This window comes from Cervus canadensis, chromosome 4, assembly GCF_019320065.1.
Source record: "Cervus canadensis isolate Bull #8, Minnesota chromosome 4, ASM1932006v1, whole genome shotgun sequence".
Lineage (NCBI taxonomy): Eukaryota > Metazoa > Chordata > Mammalia > Artiodactyla > Cervidae > Cervus > Cervus canadensis.
In genome coordinates, this window is record NC_057389.1 from 95,206,879 (window position 1) to 95,220,753 (window position 13,875).

Consider the following 13,875-nt stretch of genomic DNA (forward strand, 5'->3'; position numbering starts at 1 on the left):
TGATTTGCAAGCTTCTAAACACGTGGCAGGGGTGGGAGGGTGCCTGTCAGGTGCTGGGTGCAGCTGGGTGGGGAAGACACAGCCCTCACAAGTGGGAACGCGGTTTAGACTAGGCCTTGATGGGTGAGGTTCTTGCCGAGATGACGTGGGCATGGTCAATGCCGGGCGCGCCTAGGGCGTGTCTGGGCTCCTACCCCGCGGATGAGGGACCTGGGGGGTGGCGGGAAGGCCTTTAGTTGCCTTTACTGGTTTCCTGCCTTTAGAGACTGACGGACTGAGGGGCTGGCTGACTGGGTCAGCGTCAGGGCTGGGGCAGGCGAGGACAGAGGCTTCCCGGAGGGGCGGGGTTCAGAGCGAGGCTGGGCGGGGCCAGCAGCTAGAGGACTCCAAGGGCCTGCGCGCAGGCGTGGGCGGGCCTTCCCTGGCGCTGGGCAAGGCGATTGGCTCTTGGCACCGCCCTGCGCTGGAGGGAACCAGTTGGAGGCGACCCCACCTTCTGCCCCGCCTCACACATTCCCGCAGGTATGTGAGGGGAGACCCCAGCGGACCCACTAGCCCCTTGGCGCCGCCTGGAGGCCTGGCAGGGTAGAGGCGGCAGTCCTGAGGGCTCTGTGTCAGCTTTGACCCTTGGGGGTTCCCGGCTGCCTTCAAATGTCCTCTGATTTGAGGCACCTCTTACTGTGCCCCTCGGCTCTCCAAGTCATCTGCAGATGTCCCCACAGACCTAGGGTACCATTCAGGTCCCAGTCACAGCCAAACGTCCCCCTTGGGCCCACATACACAATTTACCCACCATCGTTCTCAGATACCAGACACCTCAAATCTTACCCCCATTCCAAGTTGTCCCTTATGTCTTAAGTCACCCCTAAATATCATTAGATCAACACCATCAAGTACCAGTTATCTTCAAATGTCCAGTGTTTACTTCCGGGTCACCCTCAAACACCAGCTTAGATTGGGTCCCATTCCCTTCCATCTCACCCCTGGACACGGGGCATTCCTCATCACATCCCATCTAGGTTCCATGTCTTGTCACCACACCAACCCTGAATGTCTGTCCCTCCAGCCCACCCCTGAACCCCAGGACACTCCTCAAGTTCACCTTTCCATGACAAGGGCACCCTTTCCACCCCAAATGACTAAATTGTCATCTTCTCCAGAGTGGGCAGGGCAGGGCTGGGGATCCTGTGAGGTCAGGAGGCCAGAACAATAAATTCAGACCCATCAACCCTCCCCAGATAAAAAGCCAGGACTCCAGAGTTGCACACTAGAATACATCACAAACCACCAGACCAGGAATAAGGCAGGGGGCAGCTTTTATTTAACTGGACAGCAGGCTCAAGACACAGCAGAGACCTCCCCAAGCTGCTGTCTGCCCCTGCTCCGATGGAGGAGGGGTACACTGAGCCAACTCTTGACAGCTTGGGGGGCTTCACTCTACATCCCTAGTTTCACCCCTAGAAGAGCCCTATTCCATCTGATGATGGATACAGTCTTAACTCTTCCATGCCCTGGACCCACCCAAGGACTGAGCAGGCCTGCTTGTGTCCTCTGGGCCTACAGGGACCTCATTCACCACCCCATGTGCCAGGAGGGTGCCATGGCCCCTCCCCCCAAGTTCGGAAGCCACAGGGCCCAGAGAGAAGGGGCCAGGCAGGTTCAGGTCAGGCCAGCCTGGTTCCGGAAGCCCGGAGTTGGCATTTAACGGTCTGGGGGGCCCAAGGCAGCTTCCTCTTGGGTAACTGGCTGCTGGGAAGATGCAGACCAGCCAGGCCCCCACCAGGTTTGGATGAGGAGGGGCCGAGGGTCGGCCAGGCAAGGACACATCTGGCTTCCTTTCTTCATGGAAGGGCCAGCCAGCCAGCCACCCGCCTGTCTGCTCATTCTCCCTGGGAGCACAGCCCAGTCTTGAGTTGGGACTGGGGGCGGGGGCCAGTCCCCGAGTGCAGAAATTGGAGGAGGGGGCTGCAGCAGACAGCTGGGTTCACCCACCCCATCCCAGGCCCCACCCATCCCCAGGTTCCTCCTCCGGACCCAGGTCCCAGGCCAGCAGGGTCCTCATTTCTTCCCCCAGGCAGCGACTGGCCCACCCAAGGAGGGAAGGGGCCATAGCAGACTCCAAGGGGGCTGGACTCCTGTTCCTGCTGAACTGAGCCAGTGTGCACAAATCAACTGTGTTTCAGCTCAGTAGGCACGGGAGGCAGAGCCCAGGGAAGGCCCGAGGTTGGCCAGGCAGCAGAGGGGGAGAGGTGGCAGGGCCAGAGGAGGCGGCAGGGCCCTGGGGGGGCGGAACTTAGCCACTGTGAACACGACTTGATGTGGACCTGCTCACAAGCAGCTAAGCCCTGCTCCCCAGGCCAGATGCAAGCAGTGGGGCTTCTCTGCCACCCCATCCCCATCCCCAGGGTCAGCGTCCTCAGCGGTGGCGGTGACAGTGGTGGCCCCGGAGGCAGGGCTCAGGGTCGGTTGGAAATCCCTGGCAATGTGATTTGTGACAGGCAGCAAATCCCATCCCCAGGAACCCCAGCCGGCCATGGCACCAGGGTTGAGGGGCAGGGCGCCAGGCAGGGCCAGCAGCTGGCACCTAGGAGAGACGAAAGGAGGTCGTGAGATTTGAGGACCCCTGCCCTCCACGTCCCGCCCTTGCTGCATCCTTTGAGGTCTCGCAGAGCAGCCGTTTTCCCCATGTGCGTGCGTGCTGTCGCTTCAGTCGCGTCTGACTCTTGCGACCCATGGACTGCAGCCCGTCAGGCTCCCCTGTCCATTGGATTCTCCAGGCAAGAATACTGGAGTGGGTTGCCATGCCCTCCTCCAGGGGATCTTTCCGACCCAGGGATCGAACCCTCATTCTCTTGTCTCCTGCATTGGCAGGCGGGTTCTTCACCACTAGCGCCACCTGGGAAACCCTTTCCCATGTGCAACAGCAGCTAAAGATACCACCAGGCTGGACACCCCCAGCCATGCTTCCCAGACTCAGAGAGGGAGAGATACCCAGAGGGTCACTTTCGGCCAAGGAGGCTGTAGAAACTCCCAGAGCCAGCCCCCACTCCTTTCCTTGGCCGAGCCCCTGCCCCCGCCCCGCCCGCAACACGGAGCCCTGGGCAGGCTAAACGGGGCCATGGAGAGAGGAAGCTGAGGGGGTGGCGGGCAGGCGGCTGAGGAAGTGATCTCACCCCAGCTGGCGCCACTTCCTAGAAGCCTGAAGGGCAGGAGGAAGCCACTAGGGCCTCCCCCCATGGCCCCGTCTCCTCAGCGGCCAGGCCTCAGCCCGCGCCCCACCAGAGCGGATGCCGACAGCGGGCGCTCCACTCTCCCCGCAGGCACGCACCCACCCAGAGCACCAGACCCAGGCTCCAGGTGCAGATCCCGGCTCCACGGTTTCCTAAATACCATCCAAGCCTCAGTCTCCCCATCTGTACAGTGGAGCCAAGAGCCTCTACCGGGTAACACGGTGAGGTTTCACCAACAGTATGTAGCAACTACCCAGCACCAGGACTCCCTACAGAATTTATGGGACTCAGTGCAAAATGAATAATCGGGTGGGGAAAAAAAAAATGAATACTCCAGGGCCCCTGTTCACAAAATAAGAATTTCAAGATGACAGCAGAGTATCAAACCAAGTGCCAGGTCCTTCTCAGTGGGGAAACACCCTGTGAACCGCACAGGTCACCCACCGGTGACGCCAGCCCTGTGTTCAGTAAATAGAGACCTCTCGGAGGATGAGAGCCCTATGGCTAGGAGCCCCGAACTCTGGAGCCAGTCCAGCTGCATTTGAACCCTGGCTCTGCAGCGCACCAGCTGGGCAACACGGGGCAGGGAAGTCAACCTCTCTGGGCCTCCGTTTTCCCCATCGGCAAAGCAGGGGCAATGCTGTGGTGAGGAACTCATGAGCGCTGTGTGTAACTGGGACGGGGCTAGGCTATCATTCCCCAGGCAGAACAGGAAGGAGGATGGCATTCAGGACACTGCACACGGGTAGGACCTCGGCGCCCAGAGAGGACGGGGGTGGCCACCCCCGGGAGACAGGTGGAGGGCGGTGCCCTGCTCTGCACCGACCCCGCCATACACACACCACATACGCCGGCCACCCACTTTACGGCGGGGCCCCAGCCCAGCCCTGACTCTTCAAGGTCTAGGGGCACCAACCGGGAGCAGACGAGGCCCCGCAGGGCGGCCGGCCTCCCTGGGCCGCCTCCGGAAGTGAGACAGCACATTCGTGTCCCAGGGACGAAACGGGAAGGGCGGCCATTTGGCCAGGCCCGTTTCCTGTGGGGTTTCCCCTGCACAGAGCCCCGGGTCGGGGCCAAGGCCACTCCCCAATCCCCGCAGGCACAAAAGGCCTGGGTCTTCAGTGCAGGGGGCACTACCAAGCAGGTGCCCAGGAGCAGGATGACCCCCCCATTACCATAGGCGTGCCCCCCAGGCTCAGGGGAGACGGTGTCCAGGGAGGGCCAAGCTCCTGGCAGCTGGAGGCGTTTTGGTGGGGGGGGGTGGCGCAGGCGGAGGGCCCTTGGGCCAGGGGAGTAGGGCAGGCCCCAGGTCACACCATGGATGGATGGATGGATGGGTGTCTAAGTCCGCTCTGCAGACAGGGCGTGGACTTGAGAGACATACTCCGTAAGCCTACCCCCCCCCCGAAACCCCATGCTCCAAGAATGAATCAGGGGCAGCTTCCGCCGGGGGCGCCACCACCGCCGCCGCCGCCGCCCCCAAGCCTGGTCCCCAAATACTTTCCACCCTCTCAGAGCAGCTGGGATCGGAAAATACCAAGGGCCGCTGGCCCCGCCCTCCCAGCCTGTCACTAACGCTTTGCCTAATGGGCCCAGACTCTCCGCAGAGGCTCCCTGGGCCAGGCCCTGAGCCAGCCGCTAACCTGGGCCTTCCAGCCAAGTGCCGCCTGACCACCAGGGCCACCCCCCCTGCCCCGCACCCATCACCCCCATTCCAAGGAGGCCACCATCACCACCAGCCCAACCGACGGGGCAGCCCTCGGAGGTCGGCACCCAGCTGAAGGAAGGCAGGACACTGGCAAGTGGGTGGGCCCCCACTGCCCACCCAGGGCTGAGGGGAGGGGGGCAGGCTCAGGAAGGGGTGAGTAAGTGAGGAGTGAATCACTTGTTATAAATAGGGGAACCGTGCAAGTCACATCTCAGCCCCCATGGTGCCCAGCCACGCCACGCTCCAACCCCCTGCCTTCAACTCTGATGACCCTCAGACTGATCACAGAATTCCCAGGGGACCCCTAACGTCCACACGGTGAGCCCTTCACTGAGGGGTACATGCTAGCACTGTGTTCACCTCTGCCTGATCCCCAAACAGGTCCCTGTCCCGGCCATCTGGCCTGCATTTTTGGGGGCGCTGGCCTCGAGGGTAGTCACTGGCTTCCAGGCCCGATCCCCCTCCTACGGCACCCCGACAATTCCCAGGCCCAAAGCTTTAGGTTCCTGGGCTCCCCAAGTCATTCCCAAGGTGTGGGTGACCACGGTCGTGGACGCTGACACCAGACCAAGGACAGGAGGCTGAGGGGCTTAGCATCGCCCAAGTCGGTTCCCTGGCCCAACCCAGGACCCCAGCCCAGACCACCCAGGCCTGCTCTGCCCAGGGCCACAGCTTGGTGACCACACCCAGGGTGGCGCCAGCTCCAGCACCCGGGGGCAAGGCGCCGCTAGAGCATGACTCAGCCGTGCCCAGCATGGCGGCGTCCTTCTCTGCCCAAGGATTCTCACACGCCCACACCCACTGGCTTCCGAGTACGTCCTTCCCAGGGGACCAGCCTTCCCCAGACACACCTCCATGATCACCCAGGACACCCGATGGCAAGAGGGAAGGTGGTCAGAGGGCCGCCCCCAAAAGGGATCTGAAGGCGAGGGCCTTGGACAGGGAGGGGAAGCGGACACATCTCTCCGCTCGCTTTCCCAATGCTTCCCATATACAGATGGAAAAGCTGAGGCCCAGAGGGTTCAGAGCCAGGCCCAAGGTCATGCGAGAAGTCTAAAGAAAAGCCAAGGCCTGATCCTGGCTTCAAGTGCACGCAGAGTGGGAAAGGGCTGGCCAGCCAGCCCAGTGAGGGGCCGGAAGGAATTTTCTCCAGACCGCCCAGGGTTCCTGGCGGCGTCCTTCGCTTCGAACTGACCCCCACCCAGCCTCCCAAGGTAAAGGGCAAACGCTGAAAAATCTTACGGTATATCAAAGAATCACCTAGGCCCTCGGTGAGCAGGTCCACTGTACCCTTTGGGCCAGTGTCCCTCGGACTTCCAGGGGGACAGGGGTCTGCCCCACAGCTGCGGCCCGCACACATCTGGCCTTCACTTGCAACAGGTAGAGGTTGGTGGGGTGGGGTCCCGCAGAGGACCCTTGGAGCATCCGTCCCTGTTGTTTCTTTCCACTGAGCAAGGGTCTGCGGAGACTCAGAGGCCGGGCCGGCACAGGCAGGCCCGACCCCCCTGGACACGCCCTGTCACGCATGTGCTCCGCGTGCCAGCCCAGAGCCAGGCCAGCAGCTATTTCGGGGGCCCCCTCCAGACCCACAGACAAGGCTCGCCCACTGGGGTCTTGAGGGAGCTCCCAGAGGACATCCTGCAAGGACAGAGGGCAGTGGGTGCCCCTGGGGCGCTAGAAGACAGCTGGCACGGAGCCCTAGGGCCCGTGCCTTCCCAGGACAGCGGCATGTGAACACATGCGCATGGGCTGGCCCAGGCGCGGTGCGTGGGTGAGCGGACAGGGTGTGCCCTCCATCACCTCGCCTCTAAGCTCGGGCACCTGTTGGGGACTGCCCTCCGGCTCGGGCTGGCATCGGCAGGGCTGCCAGAGGACACCCTTATGCCAAGGGTCCCAGCTTCCCCCTCGAAGACCACCCATCAGGAGCAGGCAGTTGGTTGGAGCTGGGGCAGAAAGGATAGGTGACACAGAGCCAACCGCACCTCCAAGACATTCAGGAAGCCACTGGGTCTGGGCCTGGCTGGCTTGCACCAGACAGGCAGTGTAGGGCTGAGGGGCTTTGGTAGCAGTGGAGCCCAGCACTGGGGTCAGAGGTCAGTCTGGCGCTAGGATGAAGGGGTCCGGGTTCAGTCTGAGCCCTTTCACCCTCTTCTTGCACCCCAAGGGCACAGGAACCCCAAGCTACACAGGGCCGAGGAGTCAGCCCTCCAGGAAACTCCCAGATGTGGGCCCCCTTTCTATGAATGAGCCTTCTTAGTTGGGCCAGAAGGAGTGAGAAGGGAGGAGAGGGGTGCCCCTAGTCCTCTTTTAAACCCAGGCTGGACTACTGGGTCCCCACTTCTCTCCTCTGGAGGGCCTCCCCACCCCCACACTGGCTGACATGTCAAGAACTTGAAGCACTGTCCTCCACCCGCATCCACAGAACTCTGGGAGACCCCCACTCACACAGCCCAGACAGGCACCTACCTTCCCAATCCCGGGGCCGAGACACCATGTCCATTCCCTCCACCCCGAGGGGGGCACATATCCTCCCACCCAGCACCCAACTCCGACCCACCTTGACCTGCCCCGATTCGCGTTGGGACCCGCCCTCCCCAGCACGCTCTCACGAATCTCCAAGGTCGGGGGAGTGGCTGGGGGGTCGCCTTGGGCCCTTGGGGACGGAGTAGAGGTGGGCCGCCCTTCCCCCGCTCCAAAGGGGGCGCCCCGGGACTGACTCCGCGGCCGCCACCATCAGACCGGCCCCGCCGTCCCCCCAGCCACCGGCGGCGGGGCGCGGGGCGGCGCCCTCCCCCTCGCCCAGGGCTGGGGGACCTGCCAGGCGCACCCCCCACTCCGCCCACGAGTACAGCGCGGAAAAGTTATCGCCGCCACCACGGCGCCGCAGTCTCCCTCCCGGTTGCTTCCCCGACTCACCCGCGGGGGAGGGGAGCCGGCACTCGGGGCTCCGGCCGCCGCCCCGGCCCGGCCGGCCGACACCCGGCCGGGCGGGCGGGCGGCGGGCCCGAGAGGGGCCGGGGGCGGTCGCCGGCCGCGCTCCATCCCACTCACTGGCCGGCCCGCCGCGGGGCCGAATCGCTTTTAAAACCTCCTCGTCTCCTCCCCTCCCGGGCCGGGCAGGGGGCGGGGGCGGGCGCGGGGCGGGGCGGGCGCCGCCGTCATGTGCCCCCGGAGCCGGTCCGCCCCCACTTTCTCTCTCCGGTCCCCCAACTCGGTCCCGTCCCCAACTCAGCCCTAACTTTTCCCTGCCTTGTCCCAAGTCTTTCTGAGCCTAAGTCTTAGCTCAACTTCTCCCTCTGCGTCCTGGGCTCGGGGATCCAGCCCCAGTTCTTCAGCGAACGCCCTTCCTGCTGGGATTGGCGGGGGGGGGGGGCGGGGGTTCCTAATCCATATCGCACCCGAAACCCCTCTTGGCCGAAGTTCTGCTCCCCTGCGCAGGGAGAGAAACCCAGGAGGCCGTGGACAAGGAGAGGGTAGATGGTGGGGGCACAGTGCCACACTGCCACTGCAGACCCCTCCCTTCCCTGGGGGGCATGGGTCCGGGGAATTCTGGGGTCCGGCCAATTACGAATCCCCACTCTATGCATTTACACAGTGCGTTCTTTAGCCTCAGGAAGTCCCTCCTTTTATCCCACCCAACCCTCTCCTGCTGCCATTGAAGACTTGCTGACCCCAGTCCAGGTGGTCCCTGGCCTAGGTCCTCCCCCCCCCCCGCCCCTCCCAGCCAGGCTTCCCGGCATCCCCACCCCCCATCTACCCAGGGCCTCTGGGAAACTCCCAGCTCCTGGAGTATCTCTGGGAGAGAGCCCCTCCCTGCATCCCTCCCGCCTTCCCTGCGAGCCTGTCTGTCCCACCTCATCCTCCGAGGACCTCCCCTCAACCGGGAGGAGGAACACCGAGGCATTGTTCACCAGGACGGGGCCCTGCCTTGGGGCCTGGCCCGGTGCCCAGGTGGGGGGCCGGGAACAAAACTCAGCGAAGGAGGGGCGGGGTGCCCTGTGCCGCCAAGCCAGCCTCCTTGGGCAGGCCCGGATGCCACTTTGCCCTCTCCAAGATGGGATGGGAGCCAGTGGCCCGCAGACCACCACCACCAGCACCATGATGCCGCAGCAAGGTTCTATGGCCTGAGGACCCTTCTCAGACCTGTGTGGGTATTGCTTTGGGAGATAGGTTTCCTCCCACCCACCTCCAATATTTCCGAAGTCATATAATTGGGGCCAGAGGCGGGGGCGTGTGTCAGATTCTTCATAACCCACCTCCTGGGCAACAAGACTAAAGCTGGGATAGGGGGTTACTCGGCGGGAGGGCCCAGGCAGAAGACTGGAGGGGTTGGTTGAATGCCTCTGGGTCACCTCACACCCCCAGAATTCTTCCAGGCTCCCTCATTTCCGCAGTTCAGCTCAACAGGTTCCCCACTTTGGATCTTGGTGGGATTGGGGAGAGAGGGGCAGAAGCCACACCTAGCTACTATCCCATGGGGCCCAGCCCTGGGGGCTCCCGGGTCTTTCTTCTCTGTGGGGCCCAAGGGGCAGGCTGGCCCAGGCTGCAGGATCTGGCAGGTTGGGGCAGGAGGGGGCAGAGCCGCCTGTGGGGCCCCAGGGGAAGATTTGGGGTGGCACAGAATTCCCCGACTCAGGGCGGGGCCCTGAGGGGGTGGGGCACTCACCACAGGACCTCCTGAGCAGCTACAGACAGGGGAATGGAGTTCCCAGGGTCCAGGGTCTTACTGTGGACACATTCGTGCACATGCGTGCTTGCGCAGACACACACACAACCCATTCCAGAAGTATAAAGTGATGGAATTATGATAGGGCACTTCCTCCACACCACCTCTCCAGAACACTCCCTTTATACGCTGGGACAAGATCTCCATCGAGAACCATCCTCCTATTCTTATTAGTCCAATCAGGCATACATGTAGGGGAAATGCCTCCTCCAGGCTGGCCTCCAGGGATAACTATGCCAACTGCACCTTCTGCCGTTAGTCTGCACGTGGCTTGGACCACAGCAGCTCAACATCCCTCAGCCCAAACTTGGGAGGGTCCTCCCAGTGTCCTCAGCCCTCCATCTGGATTCTGAACATTTGCCCCCACCAACCCCCTCCACCCTGGTCCTAAGCTGGCCAATTTACCCAGGGACAGCAGCCAAGAGGGATCAGAGCTCTCCAAACCGGCCAACTGATTCTTTGTAATGACGGGGACGGGTGAGAGGACAGGGCCAGGGTGAGACCAGGCCAAGCGGTCAAGTGGCACAGGGCGCACACACACACCCATTTGTTCATTCTTCAAACATTCATTGAGTGCCTGCTGGGTGCCAGGTGCTGTTCTGGGCACTGGGGACACAGCAGAGAACAAGCCAAAAAAAACCCCTGCCCTCATGGAGTCCACATCAATGGGGGAAATACAGGCAGTAAACAGACAGGTATAAAGATATATAATGTGTTGGGTGGTACATAATAGCGGAGACTAGAAGGGGGCTAAGAAGATGAAGGCAGGGGACTTCCCAGGTGCACTAGTAGTAAAGAACCTGCCTGCCAATGCAGGAGATATAAGAGACTCGGGTTGGATCTGTGGGTAGCAAAGATCCCCTGGAGGAGAAAATGGCAACCCATTCCAGTATTCTTACCTGGAGAATCCCATGAAGAGAGGAGGCTGGTGGGCTACATACAGTCCATAGGGTCTCAAAGAGTCCGACACAGTTGAAACTACTTAGTATGCAGGGAGATGAGGGGTGAGGGGTTGGGGGCAGATCAAGAAAGGCTACCCTGAGGAGGAGGAGGTGACATTTGAACAACGATCATAAGAGGTGGGGAGAAGCCACGCAGACAGCTAGAGGAAGAGAGTTTCGGTAGAGAGGGAACAGCCAGTACAAAGGCCCTGAGGCAGGAAGTTCCTGGCGTATTTGCGAAACAGCATGGAACCAGTGTGGTAGAGTGGGGAGGGGAGCAGAGTGGCAGAACTGAGTTTCCAGTTCTTGCTCCCCAATTCCTAGCTGAATAGCTTTGGCCAAGTGATCACACCTCTCTGAACTTCAGTTTCTTTATTCATGGAATGGACCTGAAAATGTAATTTTCAGGGTTGTTAGGAGATTCTGAGATGAGCTGTATCATGTCCCAGCCCAGGGCTTGAGGCAGGGTAGAAGCTGGACAGGCGTAAGGACATAGGTACACCACTTTACGTAGCCATTCAGACCTGGGATGGGGAGGATGGGTCAAGGGACCCTGATGGACTCAGTCGCCCTGTAGGTCACCCTGGCTCATATGCAGGGCCGCCAGCCGGGCCCCATGGCAACGCAGCACACAGAGACATCAAACAGGCCCTGCCGAGGAAGTCCCACGTCACTGTGGTTAGGGTGGCTCCTCCCAGCCCAGCCCCCGGCTGGCGCTGCGCTCCTCCTTGCCAGTCAGGGCCCCTGCCTCCTGTCACCCTGGTGACAGGCTGTGTTATGGACTGAGCTGGGATCCCACCACCTGCCCCCTCACTAGGGCCCAAGTCACTGCCCACATCCGGAGGACATTATGCAGTGGCCCCAGTTCACTGCCACTAACCCTTTCATTCAACCGCCCCAAATTGGCATTGGGAGCGGCAGGAAAGCTCTGGTCTATCCACCTACAGTGCAGAGGGCCAGAGAGGCCCCAGGGACCTATGGGGTCCTCCAGCGGGGGACTGAAATCCCCAGAGCAGGGTCCATTAGGGTACCTGCCAGCTCCTGGGGCAGGGGAGGGGTGAGTCAGATAGGAATAGCCCCCCAGGCCTAGCCCAGCCCCCACCCGGGAACTGATTCACCACCTACCCAGCACCAGATGACATCAGGGTCTGGCCGGCCACCCTCACTTGGCACCGGGCCAGAATGGGGGGTGCCCCAGAGGTGTCACAGAATGCCGCCTTCTCCCCTCTGACTGGGGCCCGGCAGGCGCAGGGTTAATGAGGGGCCCTCCTGGGGGTCTGCCCCCCATCCTACCCCCCCTTTTCCCGGGGATTTCGGGCCCCAGCCCCTCTGACGTCACTGGGGGTTGCTATGGCAACTGCCCGAAGTTCCCAAATAAAATTACCGCGGGCGGGTTAAGTTTCCTAGGAGGCAGCAGACGGGTAAACAATGGCGGTGGCAGGCGGGGCCGGCGAGGGGCTGTCTTCCCCTCCCACTCCTCATTCTGCTGGGACCAGGGGGGGTCCCCGGGGCGAGGAGGAGGGTCCCCTTCCCGACCGGGTCCCGAGAGCCCACGAGCACCCGGGGCACTGGCGCCCAGATGGACAGGGAGACCACCGCCGAGATGAGCAGGGGGGATCTCAGAAGGGAGGCTGGGGCGGCGGGGAACAAAGGAGGGACCTGAGGCCTGCGCTCCGCCCTCTGCGCACCCTGCCCCCCTCACCCCCGCCCCAGCCGGCCGCCAGTCCAGCTGTGGCTGCTCCCAGCTGCCTGGCTCCCCACATCTGGCGGGCTGCGCGCTCACTTCCTGTCGCCCTGGCTGCCTGGAGGGAGGTAAAAATAACCCTCCCCCTCCCCCTGCCGGCGGGCGCAGACGGCGGATCCTCCTGGCTTGGAGAAGGCCGGGGCCGAGCCGCAGCGGGGGAGAGGAGCCCCCCTGAGGCCGACTCCCGTCCCTCCCACTGCCTCGGTGTCCTGGGAGGAGGGGCGCAAAGGAGGTGGCACAGATCCCAGGCTGCAAAAAAGGGCTGAGGAGTCTATTGCCTTAAGAAGGCCCTCACCTGGGCCACCAAGAAACCGAGGAAACCCTGGCCTCTGAGTCCCATCCTCTACCCCATTACAGGTCACCTCTATTCGGCCGCAGAACTGTAAGCCACACGCTTAGGTTCCAGCTGGGGGGTCACGCACTTATTAAGTATAGATTTGTTCAGTTCAGTTCAGTCCAGTTGTTCAGTCGTGTCCGACTCTTTGCAACGCCATAAACTGAGCACACCAGGCCTCCCTGACCATCACCAACTCCAGGAGTTTACTCAAACTCATGTCCATTGAGTCAGTGATGCCATCCAACAATACAGGGAGAAAAAAAAACCTCTAGGCCTCGGTGTACCTGTCTGTAGAACAGGGATGATAGTAGTACCTACTTCAAAGGGTATTCGCTCCATCTTTGTTATATTATCATTTCCCCATGCCCAGAGTCCCCTAAGACCCTCAAGTACTCTTGCCAGATAAAATACAGGACACCCAATTAAATCAGATTTTCTTTGAATCATTTCATATCAGTATGTCGCATGCAATAGTTGGGCCATATTTCTATCAAAAAAAAAATTTTTTTTTACTTGCTCTATAACTGAAAATCAAATCTAACTGGGTCTCCTGTATTTTTAATTTTTTTTCTCCTGTATTTTTATTTGCTAAATCTGGCAACTGTATTTCTAAGCCATCATCATCTCTGGCATGAAAACTCTCCAACTGTCTGGTCTCCCTTGTCTCCTTGCTTCCAGCTTTACTCCATCCATCTCCAGACAGCCAATTAAATCCAGTCACATTTCCCTCCTACCGTCCACTGGGAAAAGTTCCTCTGTGGTCCCCCTTGTCACCTTGCTTGTCAGGGTCCCACCTTCTTTCCAACCTGCCTTTCACACCCACCTGTCAACTGCCAACTTGTTGAGATCCTAGGCCACCACCCCCTCCGGGAAGCCTTCCTCCCCTCCTGCCACGACCCTCTGACTTTGTACTCTCCGGGGACTCGAAACACGTCTGTCTCCCCACTCAACCATTTGAATGATATGGTCAAGAAAACAAACATTTCTTAAATGATGCCAAAGTAACCGGGGTTGGGGGTGGGGAATGTAGCTGTCCACCTGGCCTCATTGTTGTTACCTACTCTTTTCCCTGCTCCATGGGATCTGGGGCCCGAGGAAACCCCTCAAGCAGCCCCCTTAGGGGTCCTGTGGGCAGCTGGATGGCGGCTAGTATGGGTCCTGGGAGCCTAGAGTTAAGTGATGCTGGCTC

At 61.1% G+C, this 13,875-nt stretch overlaps 1 long non-coding RNA gene across 2 annotated transcripts; it reads right to left on the minus strand.

The window, feature by feature from the left end:
• Positions 1–1,299: 1,299 nt before the first annotated feature.
• LOC122440531 lies at positions 1,300–7,910 on the minus strand. 2 transcript variants are annotated; one of them, XR_006269118.1, is made up of 2 exons: positions 7,855–7,910; positions 1,300–2,584 (listed from the first exon to the last, which is right to left on the minus strand). It is a non-coding gene; the product is annotated as an uncharacterized LOC122440531 (long non-coding RNA). The 2 variants fall into 2 exon arrangements; XR_006269117.1 differs by lacking the exon at positions 7,855–7,910 and adding an exon at positions 6,181–7,841.
• Positions 7,911–13,875: the final 5,965 nt, after the last annotated feature.